Genomic DNA, 19,774 nt, shown 5'->3' with positions numbered 1-19,774 from the left:
TATTCACTTAATTCAGCACTGCATTCAGACAGCCTGCTTTACGTTTCATTCGTGTTTTGTCAAATATTCTCATGCTAAGCCCTGTTGAATTCACTTTTCCTTAATTCCATCAGTTTATTTTCTTTATAAATGGGACTGGGGTTTGTGTTTCTGGACCCTGTACGCCCTGCGGCTTCATATATACAATTGAGTCTCCCCTGGATCGAATTATGAGGGAGAATTAGATTGTTGTGCTGTTGGCAGGCATGAGAATACTTATGATGCCCAGCAAAACTTTCTAGAGGTTTGTGAGCTAAGCAAGAGCATCCATGCAGGGAGCTGTTGGACCATGTCACACTGGTATGTTGGCATTGCCTTGCCTGTGAGCAGAGAATAAGGTTGTCCTGATTTTTCTATCAAGAGCAGCAGAACTTTGAGGTTTACGTTAGAAACAGAATGAAAAGAAGATGATTACGTGCTGCATTTAGAGCAGAGCTTAGATTTGTTTACTCTAAATTTGAGCCATATCCAGCTTCCTTGTTCCTCTGGCTTTGTTTCTTTGTGGTAGTGATGGCCGCTTAGGATGGTGCTTTCCTAGTACAGGACCAGCAACAGCCTTTTTTGCCTTCCAAAAAAAATAACAAAAATGTAGAGACATTTTTACAGGCTGTCATGACTGAGTGTTTGCATTTTAGGCATGTTTTGTCCAGGCAGGAGCACATGTTGGATAGGTTCCATCCTATCTGTTTTTCTGTCTGTACACGGACACACCTCGTACAGCCCCGGTCATACCAATGAGACACACTTTACCATGTCTCTTCACACTCAGTCCCCAGACATGCAAGTGGAGGAAGGGAAAATGCACCATTTGATCATTCCATTATGTATCTTCCTACTATTCCAGGACTTGTGGGAATAGTCATGTCCATCAACCAGCAGGTAGAGAGAGAAATTCAGAACTGAGCCATGCCATATATTTCCAGCCAGCTTGCCCAGTTCCTCAGTATTTTCTATCTCCAGTAGATGGATGGACAGACTATTCAGCCTCTGGTTCTGAGTTTTTTGCTCCTGGTCCAGTTGGACAGCTGGTTCCCAGTTGAGCCTGGTGAGTGTCTGCATTTGAAGAGTCATATCTGGTGGTGCCAGATCCCTGTTTCTGGTTCCTGCTGAAGTTTCTACTCCACACTCTGTTTCGGTCTTGGAGCCTGTGCAGCAGCTTTAAAAAAAACAAAAATCTAAACAAGAGTAAAAAGAGAGCCGGGTAGCGTCTGATAGAGAGTCCAGGGCAGACCTCGAGGAGGTGCCCCAGTAGTGAAGGGGGGTGGCATGTCCCTTTGTGGAAAGCCTGTGGAGAGGGGGAGGGGGCTAAGAGCAGATTGCATTGGTGAGTACTTCTCCTACTTCACTGCGGTCCAGGCTGTGTGAGTTCAGCGCAGGGGAGGCAGTCGTGGTGCCTTTGTGCCAGTAATACATAAATCCGCGCAGTGCAGCGTTACTCGAGTTGTGGAGGCCCTTGCATGTTCCCAGGCCAGTGCACGGTGTGCAGGCTGGCGAACCTGAGAGTAGCAAGGGATTTGGAAGCTGGAGAGCAGCAAGGGATTTGGAAGCTGAAGCCACGTCAGATGAGAGTATTCAGCAGTGGGCAATGTCGGCCACGTAGGGCTCCCCAGTACAAATGGCGCACGGTTCTCAGAGGGGCCCTCATTGAGAGAGCCATTGGAAGAGGATGAGCTCCCTTCTGAAGAAGGGGATGACCAGAGAGTTCTTCATTTGTTTCATAGGGCGGAGCTGAGCTTGCTAATTTCTGAGGCCCTGGCGGCTCTTTCAGTTGAGGAGCCCTCCTTGGCACCATCGGCTATTATGAGGGGTCTTAGGGAGCTGTCTAAGGCGTTTCTTATGCATCCGGATGTTCAAGAGTTGATTTCAGTAGAATGGGTCTTAGGTTGGAGAGGGCCATGGTGCGCCTTTATCCTTGAGTGCTCGAGGGAAAAAAACAAACTGGTCCTGCCTCAGGTGGATTCCTTGGTGACGGCAGTGACCAAAAGGATGACACTTCTGGTTGAAGGGACCATTGCCTTGAAGGATCCACAGGACAGGAAACTCGAACATACCTTGAAGCAGGGGTGGCAGTCTTGGGGCTCCAGGCGTCCATTTGCTCCTCCTTTGTGGTGCGAGCTTGTCTGCAGTGGCATCAACAGGCAGGGTCGCAGGAGGATACCCATGCCACACAGCCTGAGGCTGGTTTGGTTTATCTAGTGGATGCTTAATTCACTTTGTTATGTACGAACTTTACTACAATACCACTATGTATTTCTTGATCCGGAACTGCCGATCACCATTACAGTACATTGTAAGCCACATTGAGCCTGCAAATAGGTGGGAAAATGTGGAATACAAATGCAACAAACAAACAAATAAATGCAGTGTTTGACATGCTGCAAGCGTTCGCCAAGGGCATGTCTTTGATGGTCACCGCACATCGACAACTGTGGTTGAGGAACTGGGTAGCTGATGCTGTTTCTGAGGCTTGCCTGGTGAAGTAACCTGTTATGGGCAAGTGACTGTTTTGAAGAGGATCTTAGTAATTTGGTTAAGGAGCTGGATGAAACAAAACGACAGCAGCTGCCTGAGGACAAACCTAAGCCCTTGACTCGCATGGCGGAGCTCACGCTGATGAAGTTTCAGGATAGCAGGAAATACAGGCCTGGCCAACAGACATACGGACAGAGCTCCCATTTTAAATCGCATCAGTCTTCGTTTCGTGGTGACAGGAAGCCTGCTGCACGGGCACCTATCACTTCCAGACAGTCGCAATGATGCCAGGCTGGTCCTCAGAGGGTGCCTTCAGGCATATCAGGGGGAGTGGGCTGGTATAACTACAGACCAGTAGGTACTGGATATTTTGTGGGACGGTTGCAAGTTGGAATTCTCCCACCTGGTCACTCCTCTGTTCTTACAGTCTCTATGTCAAGGAAAGGCCAAAGCAGCTCAAATGCTAGATATGGTCACCTCCTTGTTGGAGCTTCGGGCTATCATGCCCGTTTCTCCCTCAGAACGAGGGCAGGGGAGATACTCCCATCTATTTCATGGTCCTGAAGAAGGAGGGCACTCTGCGGTGGGTGTTTGATCTCAAAAGCCTGAACCGGTATCTCTGCGTCTCCCATATTCGTATGGAAACATCACCTCAGTACAAGCGGGGGAGTTTCTCACCGATCTCGACCTCAAGGAAGCATGTCTTCATATTCCCATTTGGCCTCTGCTTCAGCAGTTTTTGCGCTTCGCGGTGTTGGGCTGTCAATTTCAATTCTGGGCCATGCCCTTTGGCCTGCCTATGGGCCAATAATGTTTTCCAATGTCTTGGTTGTGGCAGCAGCCTTCCTGCGGTACCAGAGTCCACCCTTAACCTGGATGACTAGTTGATTCACATGGCTTCACAGCAGGACAGCGTGAAGGCGACATTGAAGGTCATCCACCTCTGAAAGTCATCCATTTTCTTCAGTCCTTGGGCTGGGTGGTCAACTTCGAGAAGAGCATACTAATTCCATCTCAGCAGTTAGAGCATCTCGGGGTACGATTCAGCACACAGTAGGACCAGATGTTTCTCATGGAGCTCAGGTGCACGAAGCTGCTCCTTAGGTCAAGTTCTGGGTCTGAGACTATATGCAGATGCTGGGTTCTATGATATAAGAACGTAAGAATAGCCATCTAGTCTAGTATCCTGCTTCCAGCAGTGGCCAATCCAGGTCACAAGTACCTGGCAGAAACCCAATTAGTAGCAGCATTCCATGCTACTAATTCCGGGGCAAGCAGTGACTTCCCCCATGTCCATCTCAATAACAGACTATGGACTTTTCCTCCAGGAACCTTTCTAAATCTTTTTTTAAAACCCAGATATGATAGCCGCCATTACCACATCTTCCGGCAATGAGTTCGAGTTGAACTATTCTTTGAGTGAAAAAATATTTCCTCATTTATTTTAAAAGTATTTCCATGTAGGAGGTCATGTGGTGCCATGAGGGAGAGTGGACGCTGAAAAGCCGAGCTCCTACACTTCCTCCTAATCTAACTCACTAAGCTAGCCAAAAGTGGACGATTTTTGGATTGTGCAATCTCTTGAGATACCTGTGAAGGGAGTGAGAATTTGGTATTAATTGGCCAGTGCGGCATATGATGGCAGCAAAAATACAAAAAAAAAAAGACAGGGAGAAGAACAAGAGCGTAGAAGCCAAAATGGCGGACACTCAACTACAGCACTGTTCCTCAGTGTGCTCTGCGTGGACAACTGAAATAACGGCGGAAGTTACAGCAGCGGTTGAGGCCGCGTTGGACAAAAAATTACAAGCTATATTTGGTAGAGCTGAGGAAGCTCATGAACATTTGGATGGCTTTCATTTAGATTTGGATCACATGCAGCAGAGAATTAGTGATGTTGAGGACCGCATGACGGAAACCGCGGGACCAGCTGAGGCTCTACAAAGAAAATAGATGAATTGGAACAGAAGTTAGACGACCTGGAAAACCATTCGAGGCGGAATAATCTGAGAATCATAGGATTGCCAGAACCCCTGGAACGATGGATTCCCCAGGCACTGCAACTCAATAACTTACAGGGCCCCTGAGAGTTGAGAGGGCGCATCGGATAGGCCTGAGAAGGCCTGCAACTGAAAGGCCGAGAGCAGTGATTATAAAAATTTTGCATTATGGACATAAGCAAGCGATTTTGAGGGCGCTTAGGTCTGGACAATTGCTACAGCATGATGGTAAGAAAATTCTATGTTTTCAGGATTACTTGGCGAGAGTGGCGGCAGCGAGAAGGGCTTTTGCGCCAGTTTGTGCTGAGCTATATGATCGGAAATTCAAATTTGCTCTGACTTACCCAGCTAAATTGAGAGTATTCCACGATGGAACGGAGAAGAACTTTGAGTCAGTGGAGCTTGCCAGAGATTTTGTAAAAAATTTGCCACCTAAAGCAGCGGCGTGATGAGCTTAATGGACGGCCCGGGTTTATACCCAAGCCCCTTGTGGGAATCTGTGGTGGAGAAGGTGCTTCGGCGAATGCTGCTTGAATATCTGGACAGTAAACCAGTGGTAAGGCACTGCTGGGTTTGTGAAGATTCTTTAATTCGGTCGGTAGACCATCGGGACCAACAGAACATTGTCAGGTCTCGTGGAAGAGGTTAGATAATGCTTATATACCCCTGTCTTTGTACCAGAAAGTAGACTGATATGGTATAATTATCTAAATGTAATAAAAGCAATGCTGTTAGCTTAGTTCTAATGTTTACGATATTCTTGGTTTAAGGTCAGAGAGGGCAGACACAATGCAGAAGGTTTATGCAGTTACTTTGAATTGCCTTAATGATTGTATTGGAGTTTAAGCAAATTGCCTGATGTATATTTTTGTCACACCCTCTTATCTCTCTCACACTTTTATTTTTTCTTTGAACGAGAGGTATTGCGTGTAAGGTTATGTTTAAGCATTCCACTAATAAAAATTGATCCTTATTCGGGAGGAAGAGGGGTGCCTATATGTGCAGAGTTCCTATAGAACTCAGGGGATGTTGGGGATAGAGGGAGGGTTTGTAGGGAAGGGGGGGAGAGGGGTGGGGGTACTCCATGCTGTAAGGTGGGTGGGTAAACACAAGGGAGGGGGAAGGATTGGAGTATTGTTTCTAGGGGGCAAGGAGTGGGGTGAGCTGGGACACCTCTTCCCTAGCGAAAGAGAGTTGAACTGGATAATATATCAAGAGAGCAAATTGTGGGAGCACTGTGGTTAAAATACTGACTTGGAATGTGGGAGGGATAGCCTGCGCCAGTTAAACGCTCTAAGATTTTACAAGTGCTGAACAGACAAAAGGCTCATATACTTATGTTACAAGAAACCCACTTGAATGTGGCTGAGCACAAGAAGTTATGTCGCTGGTGGGTTGGGGACCTTGTAGATACCCCCGCCCTTGTATTTTGCGTTGGGCTATCTTATTTCAGAAGGGGTTGCATTTTGGGATGAATCTTAGGATTACAGACCCCCACGGACGTTACATAATACAGCAAATTACTTTATATTTCAACATTTTTATTGATGAAACAAAATAACTACATCCAATATCTGGCATAAACATAAATGGATTATATTATACAATTAGGGACTCCAAAATACTACCAGAGCATTTGTTTTATAAATCACAAAAATTGCTCCAGACTATTTAAATACAAAAAATCTTTATTAAACACATAAATGCCACCGTCAAACTTTCAAAATAGAAATACAATGATAAAGTCCATCATCAAAACTTTTTAACAATTTCTCCCATCCCCCCCAACCCTCCCTCCTTCCCCTCTGCTTTTATGTTTAAACAGTTTTTATTGAAATTACAGTAACATAAACGTTGACTTACAAGGCTCTGCTGATAACAGTCATCAAACCTCAATCTAATTATTCAACCATTGGTCAATGAACATGTATCATTTTTGAGTTTTTCTTCCCCCTTTCTCCCCCCCCTTCCCTTTAATACAACATTTTTATTTATTTACTCCTGTCAGGGTGTATTTATCCTACCCCCACCCTCCCCCAACCCCCTCCTCTACCCCCCTCCCTCCCCCCTCCCCAGACCTGGAGATCTATTCAGTATTAATCCATGGATTCACCCTGCATTTAAGAGTAAACTTCGACCTCTATGGCTTAGACTTCGCAGATAAGGACCCCAGACAGCCAAAAACGTGACTCTCTTGTTCTTTGAGAGCCGGGATTCTCCAGCCTCCCAAGATGCCAACTGGTGCAATTGATTTCTCCAGTGCCAATATGCTGGAGGATCTTTAATTGTCCAGTACTGTAAAATGCATTTCCTGGCCAGTAAGCTCATCTTTCGGAGCAATATTGTTTCAAATCTATTCTGCCCTCTGAAAGACCCCGGGATGTCTAAAAGCAATTGTTCAGCTGACCCTAAGATCCGAAGCCCCAACCGCTCCTTCCAAAAGCCTCGAACCTGTGTCCAAAACCTTTTCAAGGTGGGGCAACTCCAAAACATATGTAGCATTGTGCCAGAGTCCTTTCCACATTTGAGACACTCTGGGCTCCGATTCCCTCCCATGTGGGTTAGTTGAGCTGTAGTTACATATCCCCTGTGAATACAACGATAGGCACATTCTCTTAAGCGAGCATCCGATACTAATAAGGGTATTCTTGCTATCGATTTAGTGATATCCCATGATACTACTCCAACCCCCAATTCCTTTTCCCAAGCACTCTTCAACTTTCTGTAATCCCTGGGGGGTCGCCATCCTGATATTCTTTTGTGGAGCAGAGATATCGTGAGTTCGCCCTCACCCAAAGAGTGAAAGAAATCTTGTATCTTATCCCCCAACTGAGTTCTCAAAGGGTCCCCCGGGAGAGAGGCAATGTAGTGCTGCACTTGCCTTATGGCAAATCTGTTACCCCAGGATTCGCCTACTTTCCCCAGTATTTCTTCTTCTGTGAGAGGCTGCCCATCTCCACCCACCAGGTGTGCCAGACTGGAAATACCCTTCTTTGCCCAGTCTACAAAATGTCGGCTCGATAAGCCTGGTAAAAACTCACAATTCCCACATATTGTTAATAGATCTGTTATTGCTGGATCCCCCCCTAGGTGCCGTATAAGCACTCTCCACACCTCTCTAAGCGGATGCAACAGCACACTTTTACGTAGTCCTTCCAGTAAATCACACGTTTTGTGGTGTAAGAGTGAGAATAATTGATAAGGTTCCCAAAGTGCCGCCTCCAACACAGTGGGTGTGTATCGCTTACAGCAAATTACTTTAAATAATAAACCATTACTGTTAGTGAATATTTATGCGCCAAATCAATATGATAAAAGTTTTTTTGAGTATTATTACACATACACAAATCTTTGACCAGATGCCAATAATTATGGGAGGAGACTTTAATTGGGTTTCTGATCCTTTGATGGACAGTACTGGATCCTCACGGGTGCGACCGGTGAACTATTCTAGAGGAGTGCCCTGGGTGTGTTCAACTGATTTATTAGATTCCTGGTGCCTCTTGCATCCTGAGGATCAAAAGATTATACCCATCTTTCTCGGGCACATGGAACACAGTTGCATATAGATTATTTACTGGTGTCAAAGAGTGATTCGACAAGAGCAAGCTGAGATAGGTGCATCTCAAGTGTTAGATCACACGATGGTTTGGATTTCGTTGAATTGGAATAAGGAAGAGAAGGGAGTCTTTCGCTGGCAATTTCCTAGAGCTTTATTTTATGACCCCAAATTTCATTCTTATGTGCAAACAAAATGGAGAGAATATACAGACTTTAATAAGAATAGTTTCCAGTCGGACCCAGTACTTTTTTGGGAGGCGGCCAAAGCGGTATTGAGAGGAGATATTATATCTTACTCGTGCATAAAAAAAGGGCGAAGGCCGCAGAATTACTACAATTGGAGGAATGGGTAAGGAGCACTAGGCAGGTATATGGTCGGTCGCCAACTGCAGAGCATAAGCACCAGTTGTTGGTCTCTCAAGCAGAATTAAACCAATTGATACAGTCAAGGACGCAAAAGTCTGTGATATATTTTCAATACCAGCTATACAAGCATGCTAATAGGCGCAGGGTAAGATGTTGGCAAGACTGGTTAAACAAGTTGGGGGGATGAGATGCGTGTCTCAGATCCGGGATGGACGGGGTGTATACCACCATACAAATGAAGGCATTAATAAGGTGTTTCAGGAATTTTATGCTAAATTATATTCTTCACCGGCTGGAAGCAGAATCATATCTTATTGGTCAGGAGCTTCCTAGGCTCACGGAAGACCAACAAGCTATACGTAATGCGGCTATTAATGAAGATGAGGTCAGATGGTGTATTAGAAATAGTCCATTATAAAAGTCACCGGGGGTGGATGGATTCTCTGAATTTTATAAAATCATGGTAGAAGAGGTGGCAGCCTGTATGACAGAGGTCTTTAATGTATTTGTTCAGAAAGGGGAACTTCCTGGGTCGCTAAGGAAAGCTCAGATCATTGTATTAAAACCCGGAAGGGATCCGAGTAGAGCTGAGTCATATCGGCCAATCTCCTTACTACCGTTTGAAGCTAAAATTGTTTGCAAAAATCATAGCGAACAGGTTAGCTAGGGTTGATAGCGTCACCACAGGTGGGCTTTATTAGAGAACAGTTGGTAACACGGAATTTGAGAAAGATCTTGCTGTCGCTGGAAACCGATATGGTTCTCCAAGCAAGTGGCTGAGAAAATAAAGGCTAAAGAGTTGGCATTCCAGAAATACAAAAAAACTCAAGAAAAGGGACACGAGGAGGAATACCGGATGAAACTGAAAGAAGCCAAGAGAGAGATACGTCTGGCAAAAGCGCAAACGGAAGAACAAATGGCTGGACATGTAAGGAGGGGTGGCAAAATTTTCTTCAGGTATATTAGTGAAAGGAGAATGACTAAAAAGGGAATTGTGAGACTAAAAGATACTGCGAACCGCTATGTGGATAATGATGAAGAAAAAGCAAATTTGCTAAATAGATACTTCTGTTTTCACAGAAGAAAATCCTGGAGAAGGACCGCGATGGACTGCAAAAAGTACAAATGAGATTGAAGTGGATAGAGCGCCGTTCACGGAAGAGAGTGTGTATAAACAACTTGAAAAGCTAAAGGTGGACAAAGCCATGGGACCGGATGGGATTCACCCTAGGATATTGAGGGAGCTCAGAGAGGTTCTGGCGGGTCCTCTTAAAGATTTGTTTAATAAATCCTTGGAGACGGGAGAGGTTCCAAGGGATTGGAGAACGGTGGAGGTGGTCCCTCTTCACAAAAGTGGTGATAGGGAAGAAGCTGGAAACTACAGGCTGATAAGCCTCACTTTGGTTATTGGAAAAGTAATGGAAGCGATGCTGAAGGAAAGGATAGTGAATTTCCTGGAAGCCAATAAGTTGCAAGATCCGAGACAACATGGTTTTACCAAAGGGAAATCGTGCCAAATGAACCTCATTGAATTCTTTGATTGGGTGACAGGAGAATTGAATCAGGGACGAGCTATGGACGTAATCTACTTAGATTTCAGCAAAGCTTTTGACACGGTTCCCCACAGGAGGCTCTTAAATAAACTGGATGGGCTGAAGATAGGACCCGAAGTGGTGAACTGGATTAGGAACTGGTTGACGGACAGACGCCAGAGGGTGGTGGTGAATGGAATTCGCTCGGAGGAGCGAAAGGTGAGTAGTGGAGTGCCTCAAGGATCGGTGCTGGGGCCGATTCCGTTCAATATATTTGTGAGTGACATTGCCGAAGGGTTAGAAGGTAAAGTTTGCCTATTTGCGGATGATACTAAGATCTGTAACAAAGTGGACACCCCGGAGGGAGTGGAAAACATGAAAAAGGACCTACGGAAGCTAGACGAATGGTCTAAGGTTTGGCAATTAAAATTCAATGCGAAGAAATGCTAAAGTGATGCACTTAGGGAGTAGAAATCCACGGGAGACGTATGTGTTAGGCGGGGAGAGTCTGATAGGTACGGATGGGGAGAGGGATCTTGGGGTGATAGTATCTGAGGATTTGAAGGCGACGAAACAGTGTGACAAGGCAGTGGCCCTAGCTAGAAGGTTGTTAGGCTGTATAGAGAGAGGTGTGACCAGCAGAAGAAAGGGGGTGTTGATGCCCCTGTATAAGTCGTTGGTGAGGCCCCACCTGGAGTATTGTGTTCAGTTCTGGAGGCCGTATCTTGTTAAGGATGTAAAAAGAATTGAAGCGGTGCAAAGAAAAGCTACGAGAATGGTATGGGATTTGCGTTACAAGACGTATGAGGAGAGACTTGCGGACCTGAACATGTATACTCTGGAGGAAAGGAGAAACGGGTGATATGATACAGATGTTCAAATATTTGAAAGGTATTAATCTGCAAACGAACCTTTTCCGGAGATGCGAAGGCGGTAGAACGAGAGGACATGAAATGAGATTGAAGGGGGGCAGACTCAAGAAAAATGTCAGGAAGTATTTTTTCACGGAGAGAGTAGTGGATGCTTGGAATGCCCTCCCGTGGGAGGTGGTGGAAACGAAAACGGTAATGGAATTCAAACATGCGTGGGATAAACATAAAGGAATCCTGCTCAGAAGGAAAGGATCCTAAGGAGCTTAGACGATATTGGGTGGGAAAGCCGGTGGCGGGAGAAGGAGATGGTGCTGGGCAGGCTTATACGGTCTGTGCCAGAACCGGTGGTGGGAGGCGGGGCTGGTGGTTGGGAGGCAGGGATAGTGCTGGGCAGACTTTTATACAGTCTGTGCCCGGAAAAGAACAGGTACAAATCAAGGAAAGGTATACACAAAAAGTAGCACATGTGAGTTTATCTTGTTGGGCAGACTGGATGGACCGTGCAGGTCTTTTTCTGCCGTCATCTACTATGTTACTATGTTACTTGCAACATAATCCTGCTCCTTCCTTGCTTGTGAGTTTCGATGCTGAAAAAGCATTTGATCGAGTTCACTGGAATTTCTTGTTTGCAACATTGAAGGCGTATGGTATGCAAGGGTTCTTTGAAGAGGCTATAAAAGTTCTTTATAGGGACCCGGTAGTGGAGGTATCGGTGAATGGACTATTATCGGATCCGTTTAAGATACAGAGAGGTACAAGACAGGGTTGCCCCTTGTCTCCTTTGCTTTTTGCCCTGGTGGTAGATCCACTGATACGAGATGTCATGGGGGCTGAAGATGTGAAAGGTGTTAAGATCGGGTCAGAACATTTTAAGATATCAGCTTTTGCTGATGATATGCTGGTGATTTTGTGGGAGCCACAAATTTCCTTGTCCATACTTTTGGAGATTTTTGTTGAATTTGGAGATTTTTCAGGGTTTCGTATTAATCTGGACAAATCGGAAGTTCAAATTATTCATATGTCAGAGGCAGAGTGGAAACAACTAAATTGCCCGCTCAAGAGAACTAGGAATTCCTTTAAATACTTAGATATTACCGTATACAGCTCCCTTGGAGTCCAGGGAAGATGTACCAGCTGAATATTGCTGAGCTGTTTTCTTTTACTAAACAGCTTATCAAGAGATGGGGAAGCTTACCAATATCGCTGCTGGGCCGTATATCTTTGTTCAACATGATTATTTTCCCCAAATGGCTATATTGTTTCCAAATTCTGCCATTATGCCTCACCAAGAGAGATTGGAGAAGCTTGATGGGAATGCTTTCTAGATTTTTTTTGGAATAAGAAAAGGCCACAGATTCGTTTACAAAATATTGTGGATGGCTGGAGTAAAGGAGGACTGGGAATTTTGAACGTATTGAGGTATAATAGGGCCTGTTTGTTGAGGCATTTGGGGGATTGGTTGTTGGGAACTTCATATTATACACCGTTGCGGATGGAGAAGGACTGGGCTTACCCTTGGCATCTTCATTATGTCTTGCAAGCCAAGTCTTCGGCTTTGCTGTCGGTCCTCCGAGTTAGTACGTTAGTATGACCTTTACGGGTGATATATGGAGAACTCGCGCAAATTTGGTCTTTTGATCTGTGTTGTAGCAGCTTATTGCCTGTTATGGGTAATGGAGATTTTTTTGCCAGGGATGGAAAATTTGCGCATCAGGGAGTTGAGAGATAGAGGGCTTCAAAAGTTACAAGATTTTTTAGACCCAGCTGGAAATATATATATTTTTTTATTATTTTATTTTTGCAATTTTACACTATATCTCAAGAATACAAATTTGATTGTGAATAGTGTTAACAGTACAATTCAAAAGATTATATTAAACAAAAACATAATTCTGACACTCAAGTCCACTATTAAATGGATTCAAGATTTCAAAATACAGGAAGAATTATAATCAAAATACAAAACCCACAATAGGTTTTAGTAAGGTTATTCAGCACCTAGAAAGGACGAAAATACTAAATAAACTCTTTCAGATCTTTCGGAGGTTATGAATGATGACAATTGTGAAGGTTCCGTATACACATACTTAATTGAATTAAGACAAATTATACATTTACAAAGGAAACGTAAATAGAATATTCCCCCAAGTTGCAGAATGGCAGGTTTCAACAGGAGAAATTGCTTGCGCATTTTCTGGGTATCTTTTGAAATATCAGGAAACATATTCATTCTTAGGCCTAGGAACAATTTCTCCTGGTTCCTAAAGAATAATTGAAGAAGCATCTGTTTGTCAGGTATTAAAGCAACAGAAGCTACCCAAGGTAGCTGCTTGAGCTTGATCTATTTCAGATGTTTCCAGAAATTTAGTCAAATTTAATGATTCTTTCCTCTCTTGAGATGATTCCTTCTGTGGAATATAATACACCTGATTGAAAGGTGGTAAATTTGTTTCAGGTATTTCTAAAACCTCACGAAGATACCTCTTTAACATATCATATGGTTTAATCATTTTAATCTTAGGAAAATTTATGAGTCTTAGGTTATTATTCCTCATAGGTCTCTGTTTTCTTTCTCAAGTTAACAATATCTTTTAGCATAACTGCTTGTATGTACTGTGTCTGTAACAGTTTTCTCAATATTTCCTTGTTTCTCAGTAAAGAGTTTTACATCTGTTTCAGTTTTTGCCATCCTTTGTTCAATTTCAACAATTTTCTCAGATATAGCGTTAGTTTTTTGAGTTGAGGTTTACATAAATTGATAAATTAAATCCCATAGAGAGTCTTAACGTTACCTCTGCCGGTTTCTGCATTATTCCCAGAGGAACACCACCAACTTGCTCTGAATTCTTCACCAAACTCATACCTTGTATCCCTGCATTCGTATCAGCAGGACTGCTCGACTCAGACGGCCTCAATTGGCCCTCGGATTGCCCTTCAGATTGTAATTGAGCTTCCAACACCAGGTTTACCATCTCGCTCTCCGGCTGAGGTCCTGGTGCTCCATAAAGGGGAGAGCTAGTCATCTGCGGCTGCGGGGTTGGAGTTCACTGATCGGGGCTCAAAGTAACATCCTGCCCCGAGGTCACCGATACTTCCTGCCTCATGCTGGCAATCTCTAGGGGTCCGCTCCTGGTCGAATCATTTCGTCCCGAGGCTCCCACATATCTGTCCATAGGACCCAGGAAAGGTAAGGAAGGAGGTTGCGAAGCTCTAGCTGTTGCCTTCCCACGTCTTTTCGGCATTTCTCAGGAAAAGTTGGGCTCCTCTCACTGCCTAGGTGCTGGCAGTCATCTGGGAATATTAAGAGGCTGGAGACTTTGGGCCTGGACACAATAGAATGGGCAGATAGGTTTGCCTATAAGCAAGTGTCCCTTGCCTAAAGCCTCATTGGTCGTTGATGTGGCCGCCAAGATTCAGGACCTTTATGAAATGCCTACAAAGGAACCTATTTCGATTTCATTGTTACACAAAAGATTATTGCAGAGTGAACAACATAGAGAACTGGATTTTTTGGCTTTGAAGTGGTTGGAGGATTTGCAAAAAGTAGTTGCATTGGACACTTTAGTTCGCAGCCTGAGCCAAATACCGGGATGGATCTGCAGTGCCGTAGTGAGTGTCAAGGTAGAGGGATTTTTCTGGTATATACTTCTTTGTCGAGGTTGCATTGTATGGGAGGGGTAGATTCGCCCCAATGTAGTTGGTGTGGGGGTCCTAGATGTACTTTCTACCATGCGATGTGGGCTTGCCCAGGGGTCCAAAGTTTTTGGTCACAAGTGTGTCACTTTATGGAGAGACTTTTTGGGACGGAAAATACTGATTTTTCCTGAAAATGTTCTTTTGGGTGTTGACACTCCGCTGGGAGCTGGTGCTGCCCATTATAACTTATTACTGTATAAGCCGTTTCTGATAGGGAAAAAATGTATATTGTTAAATCGGACAAAGTCGGAAGCTCCTTCATATTGGCAGTGGCGCAATAGACTGCACGCGTTACTTTTATTAGAACTTCAAGATTCATACTTAAAGCCTAAAACACAACGTAAGTTCTATTTAACATGGGAAAAATATATTCATATTTTGGCTCCCTGAGCTCGCAGTTCTATTCTTAATCAAGTGGGAATGGTTTCGGGGCCGGGGCTATAAGAGGGAATAGGGTAAGGTAGCGCTTCTCTGTATTTCCTCAATTGATGGGGACAGCATGGAGGTTGGGTGGAGGGGGGAAAGGAGGGGAAGGGACGGAGAAGAGATTAGGGGGGGAACAGGGATGGGGTCGCAGGAGGGTTTTGGGGGGGGGGGTTTAGGGATTGTTTGGGAGGGTAGTTAGATTCTTTCTTATGCAAATCTTTTTGGTGTTCTCAAAATTTTCACAGCAATACTGGACAAATGTTAAACGAATTGTTGTGATTTGACACTGTACCTGTATTGGTTGCCTGAACATCAATAAAAAATGTTGAAACCTAAAAGTATTTCCATGTAATGTCATTGAGTTTCCCCTGGACTTTGTATTCTTTTTGAAAGAATAAATGATCGATTCACTTTTACCCATTCTACACTACTTAGAATTTTGTAGACCTCAATCATATCCTTCCTCAGCTGTCTTTTCCAAGCTGAAGAGCCCTAACCTCTTTAGCCTTTCCTTATGCATGGGGAGTTCATCCTTTTTATCATTTTGGTTGCCTTTCTTTGAATCTTTTCTAATTCCGCTATATCTTTTTTTGAGATATGGTGACCAGAACTAAATGCAATACTCAAGGTGCGATCGCACCATGAAGCGATACAGAGAACATGGAAGTGGGGCTCTGGGTGCGAGCACGTATTGCATCCACTGCAGGACTCCCTCCGCAGTCGCTGGTCCCCGGTGTCTCAGAATTACGAGCATTTGGCTGCTGTGGGTGACTGAATGGGGTATGCGGTGGCGGCTCGCCCTGAGGAATCTCTCTCTTGGAGTTCCATTCCTGATCACTCAGTCGGAGGTAGTGACCACAGATGCCAGCCTTTTGGGTTGGGAGGCCCATTGCAGGATTCACCTGGCACAGGGAACCTGGATGGCAGAGGAGTCTGGTTGGCCTATCAAACCACTTGAAGCTCCGAGCAGTTTGCAGAGCACTGATCACTTTTGCTTAATGTTACAGTTATTCCCGGTGTGAGTGTTCTTCGATAATGCAACAAAGACGGCCTACATCAAGAAGCAAGGGGGAACAGCAGCAGACAGCTGGCATTGGAAGCCGGCTTCCTCATGGGTGGAGAAGAATCTTCTCTGCTTGTCAGCAGCTCACATTGCGGGATCTCTGAATGTGGAGCCCGACTTTCTCAGCAGGAAAACTCTAGACCCTGGAAAGTGGGAGTTACGCCAAGGTACAGTGGTTTTTGAGTTCTAGAGAGATGGGCTCCCTAGGACTAGATGCACTCCTTCAGGAGTGGCTGGCTTCAGGGCTGCTCTGTATCTTCCTGCCATGGCCAATGATCGGCAGGCTGTTAAGGAAAATGGCGCAGCACTGGGGCCGGGTCATATTGGTGGCTCCAGATTGGGCGCGAAGGCCTGGTACATGAACCTGGTACGGCTCCTGGATGGGGACCTATTACGGCTTCCGCAGACTCTGCTTCGGCAAGGTCCGGTGTTCATGGAGGACCCTTCCTCCTTTGGTCTTACTTCTTGGACATTGAAAGGGCTTAGTTGAGGAGGAAAGGCTACTCGGATTCTATCGTTGTGATCTTACTTCAGGCCCGGAAGCACTCAACATCCTCGGCGTATGCCCAGGTGTGGTGTACATTTGAAGGTTGGTGTACAGAAGTAGGCCTTTTCTTGTCTCTGATTGCCCAAATCTTGGTGCTTTTGCAGTTGGGAGTTCACAAGGGTTATTGGGTTCCTTGAAGGAGCAAGTGGCAGTCTTTGCTTGTTTCAGAGGACGTCTGCAGAACTTGTCCTTGGTGTCACATCCTGATGTGGTCCGCTTCCGAGTGCATTTTCCGGATTGGAATCTCATCCTGGTTCTGCAGGCTCTCCAGAAGCCTCCCTTTGAGCCGCTTTGGAAGGCTACCTTGAAGGACATCATGTTGAATACGGTGTTCCTGATGGCGATAGCCCCAGCGTGTCAGTTTTTTGGAACTCCAGTCGCTATTGTGTCAGGATCCCTTCATCCATTTCACCGAGGCTGATAAGGATGGTGCCTTCCTTTCTATCTAAGGTGGTATTGGTGTTCCATGTTAATCAATCTGTGAAGCTGCCGTTGTTTAGCAGAGAAGAAGAGGGGCAGAGTCCTGTTGCGATATCTCAAGGTCATGAATAACTTTTGGACATCGGATAGACGTTTCATCCTTTTTGGCAAACAAAAGAGACTGGGCCTGATGACATCTAAGCCCACAATTGCCAGGTGGCTGAAGGAGGCCATTGCCTCAGCCTATATGTTGGAGGGACATCAACTTCCTTCGGTGTTGAAGGCTCATTCTTTGAGGTGTATGACGATGTCTTGGACAAAGTTTGCTTTTTTTTTTTTTTTTCAAGTTTATTTATAATTTTAACAGAACAATAATACAAACCAAAGATCATTATCACCCATATGCATGTAACATTACATTTCTCTTCCATCTGCTAGTTAAACATGTAGTTATATAGATACAATATTAAACAGCCTCTTATGAAACCATCCCCCCCTCTTCCCCTACCCCCCTATATGTAGCAGTCTTACTATAACTCATTTCGTACAGTTTCATATGGTTGCCAAATCTTCTGGTATATATGGAGTTGACCCTTTCGTACGGCTGTCAACTTTGACATCAAATGCAGGTAGTCAACTCTGGTTAACACCTCTTTAGCAGTGGGCGCTGCCACTGCCCTCCAGGCCCCCGCCAGCGCCATCTTTGCCGCCACAAAAAACTGGATCGCCAACCTATGTTCATATTTCCGGCTTCCCGGGGGCCTGGAGTGCAGCAAGCACACCTCCATCCGCTGAGGGTATACTCCCTGCACCACCTTATTCACCAGCTCTAGTATCTGAGTCCAGTAAATCTGGACTTTGGGGCACTCCCACCATATGTGTATAAAAGTGCCACTCTCTCCACATTCCCGCCAGCAATTTGCCGAGGTCTGTGGGTACATTTTATGCAGCCGATCAGGTGTATAATACCACCAGTATAGGATTTTATATCCATTCTCTATTGTGGTTTGAGCGATGGAAGGTTTGAGCAGGTATCGAAAGCTACTCGTCCACCAGTTGGGTGTAGGGCTATTCTGTAGAGTCTCCTCCCATCTCCTTATATAATATTCCTATGGCGTTGAGAGGTATAAGAGTGCTCTGTATAGCCGGGTAATACTACCCCCCCCCCCCCCCCCTTTCCCATTGCCTGCTCCAGCCTCGTTGCTGCAAGTTCCAATTCTTCTTTTGCCCTTCGGAGGATATAATTTCTTAAGCAATGATAGTAAACTAGATCCCGCCCTTCTAACCCATATTCATCTTGTAGTTCCTCAAAATTCTTTATTTTCCCATCAACCCATAATTGGTCCAGTTTATATAGCCCCTTATCTGCCCATTGTTGGTAAATGTATTCTGATCCCCCCAGTGGAAAACCCGGCGCGCCTCTAATTGCCATCTGCAAAAAATATCTCCTCTCAGGAAACACCCTTCTACGCACACACAACCATGTGTTTAGCAAATGACTCATTCCTAATGGTAATCGGCGTATTTCCGCTAATATTTCTTTCTCTGATTTCCACAGTATATCTCCTATAAATCGCGTTCTCATCCAAGCCCTTTCCCCAGTGTAACCATTTCTTAGTAGTCCACGGGGTCCAGTCCGCCATTATGCGAAGCTGAGCTGCCTGATAGTATAGACTTAAATTTGGGACTCCCATTCCTCCTTTGTCTGGGGTTTGGAACAGCATTGTCCGCCGTACCCGTGGCGGTCTCTTATTCCAGATGTAAACAAACATTTTCCTATTTAGTTTTTGGAAAAAAGTCCGCGGGATTGGTATTGGAAGGGCCATAAACAGATAGAGAAGTTTGGGTAGCAGCATCATTTTTATTGCATGGATTCTTCCTATCCAGGATATATTTAGGCCCTCCCATCTATCCAGTTCTTTAAATAGCTCCTGAACTTTCTGTGGGTAGTTCGCCTGATACATCTGCTCAACCTTTGGAGTGATCACCACCCCCAAGTATTTGACTCCTGCAGGGTTCCACTTAAATGGGTATTCTCTCTGAAGCTGCCGAACCTCTTGCGGGGGCACCGTTATATTAAGTATTTCTGATTTAGAGGCATTCATTTTAAAGCCTGATCGATCCCCAAACTGTGTTAAAATATACATTAGCCTCGGCAGCGACCGCCGAGGCTGAACCACGGTCAATAGGATGTCATTGGCAAACAGCATAAGTTTGTGCTCTCGTTTGCCCCTGATCACTCCATGTATCTCCCCATTGTCTCTAATCCGTTTAGCCAAGGGTTCGATAGATAATGCAAACAGCAGGGGTGACAGTGCACAGCCCTGTCTCGTGCCCCGGCTCAGCCTCAGCGGTCCAGAATGCGTCCCATTCACCCTTATCATTGCCGTTGGATTGGAATATAATAGTCGAAGCCAAGATAGGTATCTGCCCCCCATGCCGACATGTCTCAGCACTGCAAAGAGGAAATTCCACTCCACCCGATCAAATGCCTTTTCAGCATCGACCGAGAGTAATAACAGTGAGGCCGGATCCTCCCCCGAGTACTGAAGCACATGCAGCAGAGTCCTAATGTTATCAAAGGTCTGTCTACCCACTATGAAGCCGGCCTGATCTTCATGTATTAGTCGCGGTAAACAGCCCTGGAGTCGATGTGCTAAAATCTTCGTAAAGATTTTATAATCAATATTTAAAAGCGAGATCGGCCTATACGAGCCACATTGTGCTGCATCCTTACCCGGTTTCAGGAGAAGTGTGATTTCAGCCATTCTCCATGAGTA

At 45.0% G+C, this 19,774-nt stretch overlaps 1 protein-coding gene across 2 annotated transcripts in view; it reads left to right on the top strand.

Moving 5' to 3' along the window:
* Positions 1-19,774, top strand: part of DHX8 (DEAH-box helicase 8) — a 136,063-nt gene that overhangs the window by 99,581 nt on the left and 16,708 nt on the right. The window lies entirely within an intron of this gene.

The sequence above is a fragment of the Microcaecilia unicolor genome, chromosome 12 (genome assembly GCF_901765095.1).
Source record: "Microcaecilia unicolor chromosome 12, aMicUni1.1, whole genome shotgun sequence".
In the NCBI taxonomy this organism is placed as follows: domain Eukaryota; kingdom Metazoa; phylum Chordata; class Amphibia; order Gymnophiona; family Siphonopidae; genus Microcaecilia; species Microcaecilia unicolor.
Note: the sequence above shows the minus strand (reverse complement) of the source record. Positions and strands in the feature narration are given on the sequence as shown.